Source organism: Schistocerca americana, chromosome 8 (genome assembly GCF_021461395.2).
Source record: "Schistocerca americana isolate TAMUIC-IGC-003095 chromosome 8, iqSchAmer2.1, whole genome shotgun sequence".
NCBI lineage: Eukaryota > Metazoa > Arthropoda > Insecta > Orthoptera > Acrididae > Schistocerca > Schistocerca americana.
Genome location: NC_060126.1, coordinates 35,187,384 through 35,206,532, shown reverse-complemented (window position 1 = coordinate 35,206,532; position 19,149 = coordinate 35,187,384). Strand labels below are relative to the sequence as shown.

Sequence of the window (19,149 nt, the reverse complement as noted above, 5' to 3'; positions counted from 1 at the left end):
TACCTCATCCAGAAACGCACCCTCTCGAAACCTGGCGAGCAAGCTACACCGCGATGCAGAGCGTCTCTCTTGCAGAGTCTGCCACTTGAGCTTATTAAACATCTCCGTAACGCTATCACGGTTACCAAATAACCCAGTGACGAAACGCGCCGCTCTTCTTTGGATCTTCTCTATCTCCTCCGTCAACCCGACCTGGTACGGATCCCACACTGATGAGCAATACTCAAGTATAGGTCGAACGAGTGTTTTGTAAGCCACCTCCTTTGTTGATGGACTACATTTTCTAAGCACTCTCCCAATGAATCTCAACCTGGTACCCGCCTTACCAACAATTAGTTTTATATGATCATTCCACTTCAAATCGTTCCGTACGCATACTCCCAGATATTTTACAGAAGTAGCTGCTACCAGTGTTTGTTCCGCTATCATATAATCATACAATAAAGGATCCTTCTTTCTATGTATTCGCAATACATTACATTTGTCTATGTTAAGGGTCAGTTGCCACTCCCTGCACCAAGTGCCTATCCGCTGCAGATCTTCCTGTATTTCGCTACAATTTTCTAATGCAGCAACTTCTCTGTATACTACAGCATCATCCGCGAAAAGCCGCATGGAACTTCCGACACTATCTACTAAGTCATTTATATATATTGTGAAAAGCAATGGTCCCATAACACTCCCCTGTGGCACGCCAGAGGTTACTTTAACGTCTGTAGACGTCTCTCCATTGATAACAACATGCTGTGTTCTGTTTGCTAAAAACTCTTCAATCCAGCCACACAGCTGGTCTGATATTCCGTAGGCTCTTACTTTGTTTATCAGGCGACAGTGCGGAACTGTATCGAACGCCTTCCGGAAGTCAAGAAAAATAGCATCTACCTGGGAGCCTGTATCTAATATTTTCTGGGTCTCATGAACAAATAAGGCGAGTTGGGTCTCACACGATCGCTGTTTCCGGAATCCACGTTGATTCCTACATAGTAGATTCTGGGTTTCCAGAAATGACATGATACTCGAGCAAAAAACATGTTCTAAAATTCTACAAGAGATCGACGTAAGAGATATAGGTCTATAGTTTTGCGCATCTGCTCGACGACCCTTCTTGAAGACTGGGACTATCTGTGCTCTTTTCCAATCATTTGGAACCCTCCGTTCCTCTAGAGACTTGCGGTACACGGCTGTTAGAAGGGGGGCAAGTTCTTTCGCGTACTCTGTGTAGAATCGAATTGGTATCCCGTCAGGTCCAGTGGACTTTCCTCTATTGAGTGATTCCAGTTGCTTTTCTATTCCTTGGACACTTATTTCGATGTCAGCCATTTTTTCGTTTGTGCGAGGATTTAGAGAAGGAACTGCAGTGCGGTCTTCCTCTGTGAAACAGCTTTGGAAAAAGGTGTTTAGTATTTCAGCTTTACGCGTGTCATCCTCTGTTTCAATGCCATCATCATCCCGTAGTGTCTGGATATGCTGTTTCGAGCCACTTACTGATTTAACGTACGACCAGAACTTCCTAGGATTTTCTGTCAAGTCGGTACATAGAATTTTACTTTCGAATTCAATGAACGCTTCACGCATAGCCCTCCTTACGCTAACTTTGACATCGTTTAACTTCTGTTTGTCTGAGAGGTTTTGGCTGCGTTTAAACTTGGAGTGGAGCTCTCTTTGCTTTCGCAGTAGTTTCCTAACATTGTTGTTGTACCACGGTGGGTTTTTCCCGTCCCTCACAGTTTTACTCGGCACGTACCTGTCTAAAACGCATTTTACGATTGCCTTGAACTTTTTCCATAAACACTCAACATTGTCAGTGTCGGAACAGAAATTTTCGTTTTGATCTGTTAGGTAGTCTGAAATCTGCCTTCTATTACTCTTGCTAAACAGATAAACCTTCCTCCCTTTTTTTATATTCCTATTAACTTCCATATTCAGGGATGCTGCAACGGCCTTATGATCACTGATTCCCTGTTCTGTACATACAGATTCGAAAAGTTCGGGTCTGTTTGTTATCAGTAGGTCCAATATGTTATCTCCACGAGTCGGTTCTCTGTTTAATTGCTCGAGGTAATTTTCGGATAGTGCACTCAGTATAATGTCACTCGATGCTCTGTCCCTACCACCCGTCCTAAACATCTGAGTGTCCCAGTCTATATCTGGTAAATTGAAATCTCCACCTAAGACTATAACATGCTGAGAAAATTTATGTGAAATGTATTCCAAATTTTCTCTCAGTTGTTCTGCCACTAATGCTGCTGAGTCGGGAGGTCGGTAAAAGGAGCCAATTATTAACCTAGTTCGGTTGTTTAGTGTAACCTCCACCCATAATAATTCACAGGAACTATCCACTTCTACTTCACTACAGGATAAACTACTACTAACAGCGATGAACACTCCACCACCGGTTGCATGCAATCTATCCTTTCTAAACACCGTCTGTACCTTTGTAAAAATTTCGGCAGAATTTATCTCTGGCTTAAGCCAGCTTTCTGTACCTATAACGATTTCAGCTTCGGTGCTTTCTATCAGCGCTTGAAGTTCCGGTACTTTACCAACGCAGCTTCGACAGTTGACAATTACAATACCGATTGCTGCTTGGTCCCCGCATGTCCTGACTTTGCCCCGCACCCGTTGAGGCTGTTGCCCTTTCTGTACTTGCCCAAGGCCATCTAACCTAAAAAACCGCCCAGCCCACGCCACACAACCCCTGCTACCCGTGTAGCCGCTTGTTGCGTGTAGTGGACTCCTGACCTATCCAGCGGAACCCGAAACCCCACCACCCTATGGCGCAAGTCGAGGAATCTGCAGCCCACACGGTCGCAGAACCGTCTCAGCCTCTGATTCAGACCCTCCACTCGGCTCTGTACCAAAGGTCCGCAGTCAGTCCTGTCGACGATGCTGCAGATGGTGAGCTCTGCTTTCATCCGGCTAGCGAGACTGGCAGTCTTCACCAAATCAGATAGCCGCCGGAAGCCAGAGAGGATTTCCTCCGATCCATAGCGACACACATCATTGGTGCCGACATGAGCGACCACCTGCAGATGGGTGCACCCTGTACCCTTCATGGCATCCGGAAGGACCCTTTCCACATCTGGAATGACTCCCCCCGGTATGCACACGGAGTGCACATTGGTTTTCTTCCCCTCTCTTGCTGCTATTTCCCTAAGGGGCCCCATTACGCGCCTGACGTTGGAGCTCCCAACTACCAGTAAGCCCACCCTCTGCGACTGCCCGGATCTTGCAGACTGAGGGGCAACCTCTGGAACAGGACAAGCAGCCATGTCAGGCCGAAGATCAGTATCAGCCTGAGACAGAGCCTGAAACCGGTTCGTCAGACAAACTGGAGAGGCTTTCCGTTCAGCCCTCCGGAATGTCTTTCGCCCCCTGCCACACCTTGAAACGACCTCCCACTCTACCACAGGTGAGGGATCAGCCTCAATGCGGGCAGTATCCCGGGCAACCACAGTCGTAGTCCGATCAGGGGATGCGTGGGACGAGCTGGCCGTCCCCGACAAACCCCCATCCGGACCCCCACAGTGATGCCCGTTGGCAGCAGCCTCAAGCTGTGTGACCGAAGCCAACACTGCCTGAAGCTGGGAGCGAAGGGATGCCAACTCAGCCTGCATCCGAACACAGCAGTTGCAGTCCCTATCCATGCTAAAAACTGTTTTGCTAAGAACGTCTGAACTAATCTACAGAGAGAGTAAACAAATCGACAAAATTTAAACGGTTATTAAAATACAAGATTGCCTAGTAAATGCAGTAATGCTGCTACTTGCGCACTGCTGACACTGCTCGGCGGCGGAAGGAGACTAAGCGAAATTACACTATTCAGGTACTAAAACACGATGCTACACTCTCAAATACTATAATACGCCCGAAATTTATGAATTAAACAATGCAAGAACCAAAAACACGCAAAGAAATTAAGAATTAAACTATGTAACAAATGAGTGAGCTAGGAGTATACGACTTGCTGCTCAGCTGCTTATCCAACGGCGGCAGGGAGCACACTGACTGCGACCAATCGACACTGGCCGTTCAAAACAAAACAGTAGACAAACGACTACGCGAATTTACACTATTCAGGTACTAAAACGCGATGCTACAACTCTCAAATACTATAATACGCTCGAAATTTATGAATTAAACAATGCAAGTACCAAAAACAGGCAAAGAAATTAAGAATTAAACTATGTAACAAATGAGTGAGCTAGGAGTATACGACTTGCTGCTGCAGCTGCTTATCCAACGGCGGCAGGGAGCACACTGACTGTGACCAACCGACACTGGCCGTTCAAAACAAAACAGTAGACAAACGACTACGCGAATTTACACTATTCAGGTACTAAAACGCGATGCTACAACTCTCAAATACTATAATACGCTCGAAATTTATGAGTTAAACAATGCAAGTACCAAAAACACGCAAAGAAATTAAGAATTAAACTATGTAACAAATGAGTGAGCTAGGAGTATACGACTTGCTGCTCAGCTGCTTATCCAACGGCGGCAGGGAGCACACGGAAAGCTGTATTGCAACCGAAAATACACAGAGATTGATGTGATACGAACAGCGGAAAAGAAAGAAGAAACATTCGCTAGTGGGGGAGAAGAGGCTACTAGCAGAGAAGCTGACAGGGTTCGATTTCAGCAAGCGGAATTAGGGATGGAAGTGCCGATAACGAATAGTGCTATCGTAAATGACGTCAACAGAGAATGCAAGCAACGAGAGGAAGCGAGTGGTGTTGAGAAAAGGAAAGAATTCGATCGAAAAGCCGACGGATTGTGAGGATGAAGAATCACAGCAGAGAAGAATGCTAGTGAAAAAGACCATGGAGCAGAGACGCGTGCATATAGATTATCCCTTTCACGGACTATAATCCTCTTTTCAAAAAACAGCCTGCTCAGGAAGTGGTGACTTCCAGCGAAGAGACTACTACTGACTCAGACACGAAGTTAATAGAGAGCCACGATGGTTTCAGCAAGTACCTAGGGGCAGCAGTAGTTTTTAATGAGTAAAATAAAGGAAATGGTGTTTTGAACGGAATCAACTTTGGGTATTTCTTGCAGCAGAGAAGGTGACAAGGTGAGCTGTGTGCGAAGCAAGGGAAGAGGTAATTGCTGACAGACAAGCCGAGAGATCGTATGTTAGACGAGCTCCGCCACCAACAAACAAAAACTGCGCTGAGGCAAGGAAACAAATGCTAGTTACATAACTCTCTACAATAAGTAGACAAATTATGATAGCATTATGCGTTATTTGTTACGTAGGTTGCAAATAATTTACTGGCGAATAAATTTGTTTCAATAATCTTTATATTCGAATAACTACCCAGACAGAATTTTCTTGGACTACTACACATCTCCACTTACCATTGCCTCCCATGCTTCCTTTCTCTTCCCGATCACTGCAATTCATATTATAACTGTAATGAGCCACGTTAGTTCATTTTCTCGATTTACGAAATATTAGGGCGTACCTGGATTGAGGTCTCTTTGTTAATTGCAAACGAAGTTGACAATTATAGTCAGTCATGCTTCTCAACATAAATGTTTTAATTCGTTCTATCCAAAATATTTCTCACTGTCAGAGCGATTTAAGCAGTGGACTTAACGCGCACATAATTTCATCATCCGCTCTCGCGCTCAAATTTACACTCCCACAGATAAAACAAGACCCTGAATAACACTCACTATTCGATTATCACTTGCATTTTCGTTATCTCTGATCCTACCCAGTTGCTGTAGTTAGTTAAAAATGTTTTATCTGCAATAGTCAGTGAGATTCGACTGTTCCAGCCCAGAGTTATAGTATAATAAAAAGTACTAATGCAATAATAAAAAATAAAATGTGGCCCTTTTAGTTATATTGAAATTAATGACATTAATTTTTCGGCACTCGGACAAGCACATAAGCTGGGCTATGCCTGCAAATGAATTCTTATTAGTCCATATTGGTACACCGCGCACAAAATGCTCTTTTTCCCTCTGTATATTTTTGCTTACCAATTAATAATGCTACGTCTGATCTCCGTATCCACCTACAAGATCTTGAACGTGTTCATCGTTACTTTTACAATCGGATCTTCGTAATTTTCCGAAGTACACAGGTCGGCTTCAGTTCTTCTGGTTATAGTACTACTCGAAATAATAACTCAGACAAACTTTAAGATAGTAAAACAATACCATATTCTTCTGTTCGATACACATAGAAAATACATACGTTTCAATTATTCATATCGGCTGAATGACTGACTCGATTACACGCCAAGATAATTGCGTCTACCTTCCTTCACTAGCGCGAATCCTCTTCTGGTACTGAGGAACCGGAAAACATCTTATGTTTTTATCATCTGAAAATCAAAAATACATGACGATAGGCACGGGTTCTACGCGAGGCTACCTCTTCACCTTTTCTCTTTGCCTTTAAAGAAAACGAAAATATAAAAGTAAGAAATGCAAAAGGTTTATCACAAAGGCCCCCCTACTGTATAAGTAGGTATTACAATCCATGGAGAAGAAATAAAAAACTTTGAGGTTCGCCGATGACATTGTAATTCTGTCAGAGACAGCAAAGGACTTGGCTGGTTCAAATGGCTCTGAGCACTATGGGACTCAACTGCTCTGGTCATAAGTCCCCTAGAACTACTTAAACCTAACTAACCTAAGGACATCACACACATCCATGCCCGAGGCAGGATTCGAACCAGCGACGTAGCGGTCGTGCGGTTCCAGACTGTAGCGCCTTTAACCGCTCGGCCACTCCGGCCGGCCAATGGACTTGGAAGAGTAGTTGAACGGAATGAACAGTGTCTTGAAAGGAGGATACAAAATGAACATCAACAAAGGCAAAACGAATGTAGTCGAATTAAGTCGGGTGAAGCTGAGGGAATTAGATTAGGAAATGAGACACTTAAAGTACTAAATGAGTTTTGCTATTTGGGGGGCAAAATAACTGATGATGGTCGAAGTAGAGAGGATATAAAATGTAGACTGGCAATGACAAGGAAAGCGTTTCTGAAGAAGAGAAATTTGATAACATCGAGTATTGATTGAAGTGTCAGGAAGTAGTTTCTGAAAGTATTTGTACGGAGTGTAGCCATGTATGGAAGTGCAACATGGCCGATTAACAGTTTGGACAAGAAGAGAATAGAAGCTTTTGGAGAGATGCATCAAACCAGTCTCAGGACTGAAGACCACAACAACAACACTACAAGTATATTTACAAAGCTTCACTTCTTTTTCCATTGCAAATACATACACATAAACACATTCACAATTTCACATATATTCCTATCAAATAATTGCACGTCCATGTTGTGCCAACGTGTTACTCTGTTATTTCTCGTTACACTTGTTAAGCTGTATGAACAGGGGAAAAGTTTCACATTTCTTAAGTTGTACTTTCACTTTTTTTATTGTTTTTCTCACTGGCTTTTGGTTCATTTGAAATTCTGGGAAGGTGTCCTTCGATACACGCTATGTCATTGTTCGCTGCGCTTGTGGCTGGCAGCAGTTGATTGTTTACCGCGCCGGCCGCAGTGACGCAAACGCCACGTGATCAGCAGCTCAGCCCGCGCATACACTGTGAAGTCGCTCTGGGCTTAAGAAGTCGGTGTTGTCCTCCGCTCCGTAGACGGTATACGACGGATCCAGCTCCAACGTTCGACCCGAAGAACACCAAAATACATCATCTCGCATCTGGACGAGGTTTTCGGCCAGTGGCATTGAAGGTAAGGACCGCACTGCAGGACTCGGCATTATCTTCCGTTGTGCATTGTAGTTCGTTTTCACTTCGATACATTGTAGCGTTTACTCTTATCACGGCTCAGCCGTTATTTTCACTATTATCAGGGCTTACTATTTTTGTATCACTTCACACGTGCGAGAATTTTACACGTCCGTCGCGTTGCACTTTACATACATACATAAACGGTTCTTCAAGAATAAAATTTCACATAAAATTGACAAAAGTACATACATTTTACATAGACATAAACATTGACAATAATGTAGTAGGCAAATAACTGTCCATTTCATATACGATCTCTCACTACACGGAAAAAGAGGATTTGCTAGTGTTAGCTTCAGAGATCAAGCTACTTCTAGAATTGATACTTGTAGTGCGTCGTTAGTGTACTTATTCTATTCTTGGCATTTGGTAAACTTCATACTATGTGCAATATTTACAAATGCTCGTTTGTGAGCGAGTGTGTGGGATGTTTTATCCCTTTACAGTCCTGACCTCATCATTGCTCGTTAATCGTCGTAATATTTCACCTCCGTGTACACATATTTTAAGCCGTATTTCTGCCCTATTGATGCGACGACATATAAGTGTTTAACTTCGTAACTTGTGACCGGTAATTTTACTGTCTTTTGTCATGTGTAATTCCACTCATAATTCATTCCCGTTATAGAAGGTACTTATGTTAAATGTACTTCTTTTGCTTCTGCACGTGTCAGAAACTCAGTGCACAAAATGTTTCCCTGCATTTTGTGTACATTCCTCGTACGAATTGCCCATATTTTCTTTTATATTCACCTTATAGTTGCTCAAGCTATAACAGTTGGTCGCTAAGGAAATATTTTTCATACTAAGGTATCTTACAGAGTGTGTGTGTGTGTGTGTGTGTGTGTGTGTGTGTGTGTGTGTGTGTGTGGAAAATCACGGTGTTTTGGTATACGTTATAGGTACTATGTAACTTTGTTAGTATTGACTTCACTGTTTCATCTTTACCCTTCACTGCTTCTTCAACATGTTCGTTTCCATAATTACTTACCGTTCATGAATACTTCGCTTTCCACACTCATACAACCATTCATTCCAAGAAATATATATATATATATATATATATATATATATATATATATATATATATATATATAATTTCTTTGTCGCCTTCGTGTCCATTTCCTAGGTGCCCTGTAGTAATAATCTTCATATTCATCACCGTATCCACATAATTAGGCACTTGTGCAGTTAAGAGGTACATGCGCTGATCACGAGAAAAGTATCCATTTTTGAAGGAAACGTGTATTTCAGTTATTCATTAAAAATCTTCCACATAAATCTCTATTTATACCCATGTATTACCTGTGGGGTTCTCACACTGGAACCACCGCTCTGTTTATTTCTTCCCCCAAATATAAACAAACTCATATCAATCTAATACACCTTCATTCTCTTCCCAGTTTCACTCGATGTACGATGTCAGCACAAACGTAGATTAACTGCTTAATACCTCCAATTGAATCTAAAATCTTTCACTCTCTCTACTTCAAAGTATTATCCAGATGCGAAATTCATTTATTTCTCCATGTTGCTTTTTTTTTTTTTTTTTTTTTTTTTTTTTAACGTAGTTGGGCCTACTTTCCTCAGTTATTTTAAGTTCAAGTAATTACGTTGTGTCCGTATTGGCTGATTTTCGTATTTACGTAGCTTATCTCCAGCGTGTTGTACGATCCATATTTACAGTTTTATTTTGCTGCTTATGGTTTTCCTATAAGGTAGCATGTAATTAATAGCAACTAACAGAAGTGAGTTCTTAAATAGCAAGTTTGTGAGTGTGTACTCTCCCTGTACATAAAGCTCGCTACTCATAATGTCTGTAAAGAAGTGTAGTTCTAAAAGTGCAGAACTACTCCTCTCGCCAAATCTTGTACGATATGTTATTTTATAGTTTACTTCTGTCACACGCATTTTTCTGTGTGTCTCATTCTACCTTTCTTATCGTCGCAGCCGGCCGCGGTGGCCGAGCGGTTCTAGGCGCTTCAGTCCGGAACCGCGCGACTGCTACGGTCGGAGGTTCGAATCCTGTCTCGGGCATGGATGTGTGTAATTTACTTACGTTAGTTAGGTTTAAGTAGTTCTACGTTCTAGGGTACTGATGACCTCAGATGTTAAGTCCCACAGTGCTCAGAGCCATTTGAACCATTTGAACCTTACCGTCGCATACTTAGGCGCTTATGTAAGTCGCTTATTTCTTATGTTCTGTGCTAATCGCATTCTTTTAAGTGTACATGTTGTTACTTTCAAACTTGTCTTAATCCTGTTGTATATAGTCGGACAGGTGTATATTTACTGTGTATATTCTTATACTTTGAATACTTATACTTATTTCTTACTATGTACATTCAACAGCCTGTTTTAAGTGTAAAAAATTTTAGCGTATTCTACGCTCCTTATAGTTTACTTTCGTCAATTCGCTCCTTTTCTTAAAACTACGTATGCTGAACTTAATGATATGCTCTTAACATTAGTGCTCTTTACAGTATAGTCTCAAACTTGGGAATAAATGTCTATTAGTTTTGTGTAACTGATTTACGTTAATCAGCTGATAGGTACTCCATTTCGTGTCGCTTCTGTTTTGTACAGTTGGCTGCGCGTCGTGGATGCCGGCCCGCTTCAATTCTAGAATGGTTTCCGTCGCTGTGCGCAGCATGTCTTAGCGCGAATCTTACAGGGTACACTGAACTCAACCTTGCTTTTTGCGTACTTGTCCCCTACGATCAGCTGTTAGCCGCTTCGTATATAATTGTTATAAGTACGCTCCGCTTTAAGCGCGGCTGCGCGTCTCAGTACACTTTATCGCTCATACCTCCCACTGGCACTTACGCAGTTTAGGAGGTACATGCACTGATCACGAGAAAAGTACCTATTTTTGAAGTGTTAGTCATTCGCTTTATTTTGTTCCCTTTACAAACGCAACCAAAAATCACGTGGAGTCAGTCTGGCAAAAAGCTAAAGAAAATAATAAAAGGCGTTTCGGAACTCACCGTGCTGTGCTGAATAACTACCTGGCGGAATTTCTCTGGCGTCAACGTTTTGGGCAAAATCCATTCCACAATTTCATTGAGCATGTTCGAAAAATCTATCCTAATGCTGCAAATTAACTTGAGGTAGGCCTAGGTGTTTTTATGTAATCTGTGATTCGAGCTTTAATGTATATCCGTGCAAAATAAACAAATGTGATTTTTTGAGAATTTTCTTATCAATTCCATCTTGTTTGCAAAAAAGTTTTTGAAATTCCGTGTACACATGTAACACATTTTAGATGAAAAATTTGAGACAGTTGAGCGCATCAGATATGACTGCAACAAACAATTTTTGAAATAAATTTTTGGTATTCCGTACATGTATATGTTTATATCTTCAGAAATACGCGTTTCCTCCAAAAATAGGTACTTTTCTCTCGTGATCAGCGCATGTACCCCTTAAACTGCAGAAGTGCCCTCCCGCTTAAATCTCGCGGCTATGCTTTCCTTTCTTTTCCATCAGTCTTGTTTGTTTTTTTTTTTTTTTCGCCTGAATTAGTAAAACTGTCATCAAATGGTTTTCGCTCGTTCAGTATTGTGTATAATTTTTTTAGTTCTTGTTGTATATTCAGTGTTTCCTTAAGAAGTATCAAAAGGTTTCCTTTGCTTCTATAGATATTTAAGTTTTAAGAAAGTAAAATATCAAAATACAAGGAAAATTTCTATTCACTAGGTTGCATGTCGTTCTCTGCATGTTAGATAGAAGAAAACTGAACATTCCTTAATTGGCTAAACAGGGCAATAGAAGAGGGGGAGAGTACCGAGAATATAAATATTGTACCCCCTAGCTGGAGAGGAACCGAGCGCCAGTCGGTTTATTCGTCAAAGAGCGCCAAAGCTACCTTCTTGCGTTTTATTGATTCGATAAGGAAAGAATGAGACTTGAATTTTCATTTAATAAATTTCCGCAGATCTTCATGTGGATACATGCCTTTTGTTTTACCATTTTTTTTATATTTCCTATCAAGTAGCACCCAGGATGTTGTGTATGTGTAGGTTTGTTTGTCAACTTCCTCCTTTCCGTTCCTGTTCGTGTTAGCGTTTATGTCGCTCATATTAGTACTGTGGCACACTGACAGTTCATTAGCTTCTAGTCACGCTCGATTACTATTTCGTGGGGGCGGTAAAGGTATGGATTAATTTTCTGCCGTCACTTCTATGTTCACTGTACGTTCGCGTACTCGCCACTTCGTGTCCCGGTTGTTTCATTTCGACTGCACGGGCTGCAAGTTCTCTCTCGGATCCCTGTGTTGCATATTCCGATCCTGGTAATTTACATTTCCTTGTCGCCTAGTGTCAAAGTTTTCTCTATAATTTCTCCTGTCTATGCCTTTGCCATACATATGGGGCTGATATTTATTTTCGTACCTTCGTTCACCCTGTGGCACGGATTTACATTGTGGCGCGGCGGTGCATACGGATGCCATTCATAAGCACACGACCATTATAGTTTCCAAAGCCATTGCCGTTACCGTAGTTGTTCCCGTTCGGGTTGTGTTCATTACCGTTACGATAACTATGAATGGCTTGTCCATCCTCATGAACTAGATCTATTGAGTCGAGCGCTGACAGAGAATACTCGAGATCATATTCGGGAATGGTTACTAATTTTTCTCTAACATTTGCAGTTAACTTGTTCTTGAATATTTTCAATACATCGACATGAGATATCGGATTATTCCAGGATTGTCTCTTGTTTAGGTATGTGTCAAAATAGTTTCTTAGCCCCGAATTTTGGATGATATGATACCTCTCGTTTTAACTCTCCTGGATAGCTGTTGACCAGCATTTCTGTAGCCCATAAAAGGGTGTCAACCTCGTATTTGATCTTCTGAGCTTCTAGGCAGTAGATCTCTAAAGCATCGGACACACACTACCAGGTGCGTTCTTTTTTTTCATTTGAGAATGCAGGAAACTGTCGATGTTTTATTAAACTCTCGTGCATTAACAACGCTGGCCAGCAGGGCGGAACAGCATTTACCTGCGGTGATGGCAGATCTGTTCCACAAAAGTTTTGCCCGTTGCTCGCGTCGCGCGTCGGCACGCGGTCACACCTCACCGCCCATGGTGATGATATCTTCGTACTTTGTTTGCTGACTATTTCGTCCCTTAACCTTTGTTCTACCTTTCTGATATCATGTTCTACGCGTTTTAGAATTTCTTCCTCCTTGTCCCCAATTACTTTCTTTACCGCTTCAACATCAGTACGCTGTTCGCGTACGCACTTTTCCGCTAACTTTGTGTTTTCATCCTTTGCCTTACTTTTTACCGTTTCGTAAAGTTGCACAATGTCTGAGTTCTTTTTGTGTTCTAACTGAAGTAATCCTGTCTCCACTGTGGTTTTCTCTGCATTTTCTGGCAAAACGTCACAGAAACAATGCAGCTTCGCTTCTTCTGATTCTACATTGTCTATGTTAACCTGCGTATTCTTTTGCATTACCTGTAAATTATCATGAGTTTCTCTGATTCTGGATAGCTCCTGTCCATACGTGCGTGTTAGTGTTTCAATTTTTTCTTCCAGTATGCCTTCTAATTTCTCACTCACATCATGAATGGTTTGTACCTGTTGGTTAATTTTCCTGTCCACCTCTGGAGATTTGCGAAATCTGCTGTGTGAACTTAGTATCCAGACTATTGATTTCTGTGCGCAAATTTTGTACCTCGTCTGAAATGTCACGTTTGCATTTACCTCCCCGATCTCGGACTGTGGCCATGTCTGTTTCTATTGTCTAAACTTGACACCTTTTAATTAATTGTGTTCATGTTAGTTTCTAATCCCGGCATTTTGAATTTATATTTATTTTCATTGCGTTCATGCCTGTTCGTGTGGTTTCTGTTAAGTCTCCAAATAAGGCTTGCATATCTTCCCCTATTCACTTCCGGCCTACGCTTGTCAGCATCTGCGTCTGTACCATTAATTTCGTCTATTGTAATCAACGTTTTGTCGAATGCAACAATGGAATGTCGCTCTCAGCATACAAATAATCGCCGCTTAACGGTTCTAAACCACTCATTCTTGCGTTTTGCAAATGCAAATCTGCTACATTGGCATTTTGACTCTGGAATGACATTTCCTTATTGTTCTGACACTCCATTATAGAAATCCTTACGCCTCTGCAATTACCAAATATTTCCTCTATTTAGATTTTACTTCCGCGCTACTTCTCGCGCTACAAAATGCATGTACTTCTGTTTGTGATTGTAATCTCAATTGTTGTTCTTAATATTTTTTCGTACTGATGAAGAAATGTCATTCTCTACTTGATTGCAATGGCGTTAACCTCTGAAGCTTTAGGTTCTCGGCCTTAGGATCTTTTAATAGGTCTGCTGGGAACGAATTTTCTATAAGTATTGCGCCGTCCTACCTGATTGTCTTGCAGCTGGTACTTCCTCTATTGTACTTTTTTGTCCACTCTTGGTATTGTCTTCTTCCTCCTAATTTATCTATTATTTACTTTCATTACTACGTCTCCGTCATGTCATCAACATACATGTATATTCATTGTGTTAACAATACTCAGTTTTGCCCACTACGTATCGTGCCTGTGACTTGTCGCCACTTTATAATATAATAAAAAAATATAATGGAATAATAAAGTGTGGCCCTTTTAGATATATTGAAATTGATTGGCGATGCCATGGAGTGCTGTGTGCAGAACGACCATGTATGTTAAATTAAAAGGAAGGTCAGCGTTGGCCGTATTATTGATGTTTGACAGCAGAATCGATTTTCGATCACATAGTGGTCTTCAGTGCTGTACAAATTAAACTCGGACACTGGTATCAAGTTATCAATAACGAAAACTGAGAAGGGATCACAATTATGAGATCAATTTTTCGGCACTCGGACAAGCACAATAATCTGGGCTATGCCTGCAAATGAATTCTTATTAGTTCATATTGGTACACCGCGCACAAAATGCTCTTTTACCGTCTGTATATTTTTGCTTACCAATTAACAATGCTACGTCCGATCTCCGTATCCACCTACAAGATCTTGACCGTGTTCATCGTTACTTTTACAATCGGATCTTCGTAATTTTCCGAAGTGCACAGGTGAGCTTTAGTTCTGGTTATAGTACTACTCGAAATAACAACTCAAACTTTCAGTTAATAAAACAATACTGTATTATTCTGTTCGATGCACATAGAAAATACATACTCTTCACTTATTCATATCGGCTAAACTCGCTGACTCGATTACACGCCAAGATAATTGCGTCTACCTTCCTTCACTAGCCGGAAAGCATCCGATGATTTTCAACATCGGAAAATAAAAAATACATGACAGTAGCACAGGTTCTGGGCTACCGCTTCAACTTTTCTCTTTGCCTGCAAAGAAAACGAAAATATATAAGTAAGAAATGAAAAAGATTCATCACAGAGCACATTCAAATTCACCGGATAATCAGATACGTGAGTCGCCGTATCGGAACTCCGCTGCTCTCAAACTAGTCGAAAAATTTCGAGTCCTGCGTGCTTAGAGAGGAGTGAGGGTAGCTTTGCACAGGCTGAGGGGTCAGCGTAATTCAGACGTGAACGGTTGGGCGGGGGGGGGGGGGGGGGGGGGGAGGGGAGGAGAGAGAACAAAGCTCAGGGAAAGAAAATCTCTGGGACGCTGCTCCACTAGGGAACTACTGTATAAGCACGACTGTCGTTGAACTTCCTCGAGAACAGCACTCACGGCATGAGAAAAAGTAAGATTCGGGTTCAAATGTCCCGCCGACGTTAGTCATTAGAGCTGGAGTGCATCCTCGAGCACCTAGCGTTGTTGTTATTGGATATACCGTACACTGAAGACAGACTCTGGTACCCCTCCCTAATATCGTGTAGGGCCCCCGCGAACACGGAGAAGTGCCGCAGCTCTACGTGGCCTGGACACGATTAATGTCTGAAGTAGTGCTGAAGGAAAATGACACCTCGAATCCTGCAAGGGTGTCCATAAATCCATAAAAATGAGGGGTTGGAGATCTCTTCTGAACAGCACGTTGCAAGGCATCACAGATATGCTCAATAATGTTCATGTCTAGGGAGTTTGATAGCCAGCGGGAGTGTTTATATTCTGAAGAGGTTTTTCTCGAGCCACTTTTTTGCAGTTCTGGACTCACGGGGTACCGCATCGTGCTGCTGGAACTAACGAAGTCCGTCGGAATGCAGAATGGACATCAATGGATGCAGGTGAGGATACAGGATGCTCACATGAGTGTCAACAGTCGACTCGTTTCTTCACGTATCAGATCGCATATTAGTCCAACTGCACACGCCGCACACCATTACAGGGCCTCCATCAGCTAGAACAGTCCGCTGCTGACATGCAGGGTCCATGGATTCATGAGGTTGTCTCCATTCCCGTACACTTCCGTCCGCTCAACACAATTTAAAACTAGACTAGTCCGACCGGGCAGTATGTTTCCAGTCATCAACGGTCCAATGTCGGCGTTGAAGGATCCAGTCGAGGAGTAATGTTTTTTGTCATGCAGTCTTCAAGGGAACATAAGGGGATATTTTGTCCGAAAGCTCACATCGATGTTGTTTTCGTTGAATAGTTCGCACGTCGGCACTTGTTGATAACCCAGCACGAAAATATACAGCAATTTGAGGAGCGGTTGCACTTCTGTCAAGCTGAACGATTATCTTCAGTCGTCATCGGTCCAATTCTTGCCGTGTTTTTTTCCTGCCGCAGCTATGTGGGATAATTAGTGTTTTACCGAACTCCTGATATTCACGGTACACTCGTGACATGGTCGTACGGGAAAATCCGCATTTCATCGCTGCATCGGAGATGCTGTTCAAATGGCTCTGAGCACTATGGGACTTAACTTCTGAGGTCATCAGTCCCCTAGAACTTAGAACTACGTAAACCTAACTAACCTAAGGACATCACACACATCCATGCCCGAGGCAGGATTGGAACCTGCGACCGTAGCGGTCACGCGGTTCCAAACTGAAGCGCTTAGAACCGCACGGCCACACCGGCCGGCGGAGATGCTGTGTCCCATGGCTCGTGTGACGACTTTAACACCACGTCCAGTCACCTAAATCATGATAACCGCCGTAACCGATCTAACAACTGCGCCGATCTCAGCGCCGCACTCTGTCTGTTTAGATATCTCTGTATTTGAATACGCATGCCTATACCAGTTTTTGGCGCTACAGTATATCCTGCCATTCGTCTACAGTATTATCCTTGTTCAGTGAGTCAGATAACCAACAAGAGTGTTAGTGACAATCGTTTTAAGCAAACCAATTATGTTCTGAATTTGGATGGGCTGTTGGGGATTCCAACTGCTGCCCGCGCGAATACTAGTGTGTGTGTCCTCGGAATCCTTCGCTGTGCCGTGCCTCAGTACAATATAGGGCAGGGCAAACGATATTCGTGTTCGAGCTGAATTAAGATTTTGCGGTACATCGAAGTTTCCGATACAGTATCGAGCTTCATCTACTGCCACCCTCATGTGGGGTGTGTACTGCGGAATTGATGGCAGTTTCCCGGGCCCTTACCTTTATTAAACAATCCCAACACAACCGCGTTTTGTTATGTACGGACTCGATGAGTGGCCTTCTTGCTATTGACCGGTGTTTTTCGCGCCATCCCTTGGTCTCTGCCATCCATGACCATCTCGCTGATCTTCACCGTGCTGCTTGTTCCATTGACTTCCTATGGGTCCCGGGCCATGTGGGTATCCCGGGTAATGAGCTCGCTGATCGTTTGGCTGGGGGAGCAGTTACTTACCCCCCCGTTTTCTGTAACCCCTCCTGCAGCGGATTTACGGCTTCACATCAAATCCCACTTTGCACAGTCATGGGCCAATTCTTGGGAGGCTACTCCACTGTCTAATAAACTTCGTGCCATTAAGGTGAATCCAGGCCCACGGCGTTATTCCTTTCGCCTCTCCCGCAAGGACTCGACCACACTGTGTCGTCTCCGCATTGGCCATACCAGGCTGACCGATGGTTTCCTTTTGCGTGATGAGCCACCCCCGCTATGTGGTTGTGGAGCCTTCCAGTCAGTGGCCCACATTTTGGTTGAATGCCCCCTTCTTTTGGCTCTGCGTGCTAAGTACAGACTCCCCCACACTTTACCTTTGATGTTGGCTGACGATTCCCGGATGGTCTCTCTGGTTCTAGGTTTCCTCTGGGAGAGTGGTTTTTATTCTCAGTTTCAAAGTTTTTAATCTCCCTCTGGTGTTGGGACAGGGCGGTGAGTGTTTGGGTGTCTCCCACTGTAGGCAGTGTTCAGAGATTCCCGATTCACCTCCCTGACCGGAATCCTCTTTTCTTTCCCTTTTACTCTGTTTTTACCCCTTCTTTTTAAGGCTTGGTTAGTTTTTCTGTTCCCATACGTACTTTCTGCACTATAGCAGTTGTACCTTTTAAGTCACAGGTGGTCTTGCCTATGCTGCTTCAGGATAGTGTTGGGTTCGTTCTCTTGCCAACTTCCCTCATTTGTTTTTACTATTGACAACGTGACTGCCCTTTTACGTTTCCCCTTTTTCCGTTTTATTGTTCTGACTTTTCTGAGATGTCCCGTTAGCAGAATGGAGTGTATTTGAAACAAGGGACTGATGACCTTGCTGTTTGGTCCCTTTAACCTCAAACAACCAACCAACCAACCAAGTATCGAGCTTGTTCGAACTATCACCTGACATTTGACCAGCGCAGCGAAAGTGGGATACGCAAGAAACTAAGAACTTGCTACAACAATAAACCCTGCATATACTTTTACCATTTCTTGAAACAGTGGAGGAAATAGTATTAAATCCTACCACTGCACAAATTCCTATTATGTTTAAACAGATTTACGTCTCGTACAGTATGGATGTACAGGGTGACAATTATGAACTACATGAAATAACTGTCATAACTTCTGAACGGTTTGCGTTAGGACGTTAAAACTGTACGGTTGGCCGCGGGGCATGATGGGAATTAGTATCCGCATGCACACGCCAAGCCCACTTTCATTTTGATGCGTTTGTCAAAATTGGGGAGCTGAGAATCCGCACTTTGAGGATCGAAAAGTCTCTTTCACGCTCAACGGGTAACACTGTAGGGTGCAATGTCCAGTCACGGAATAATCGATGCGACTTTCCTTAATAGCATAGTGACTGCCGAGCTGTAGGTGAAGGTTTCGGAAGATGGTTTCATCCTCATGGTCTAAAGTGACGCTAATTCGGACAAGATGTGGTTTATGCAAGACAGAGCTCGAACCCAACGAAGCAGGAGTGTGTCTGATACTGTGGAGGAGAACTCTGGGGACCCGCTCTGACCCTGGGGTACCCGGAGGACACTGGCGTGCGCCTCGATTGGTCGCCATATTCTCCGGATCTGAACACATGC

At 42.9% G+C, this 19,149-nt stretch overlaps 1 protein-coding gene across 1 annotated transcript in view; it reads left to right on the top strand.

Moving 5' to 3' along the window:
• Positions 1–7,613: 7,613 nt before the first annotated feature.
• LOC124545312 (ankyrin repeat domain-containing protein 17-like) overlaps positions 7,614–19,149 on the top strand; it is a 94,825-nt gene continuing 83,289 nt past the window's right edge. The window contains exon 1 of the mRNA XM_047124214.1: positions 7,614–7,727. The gene's annotated coding sequence lies outside the window, so the exon portion shown is untranslated. The remainder of the gene's footprint in view (positions 7,728–19,149) is intronic.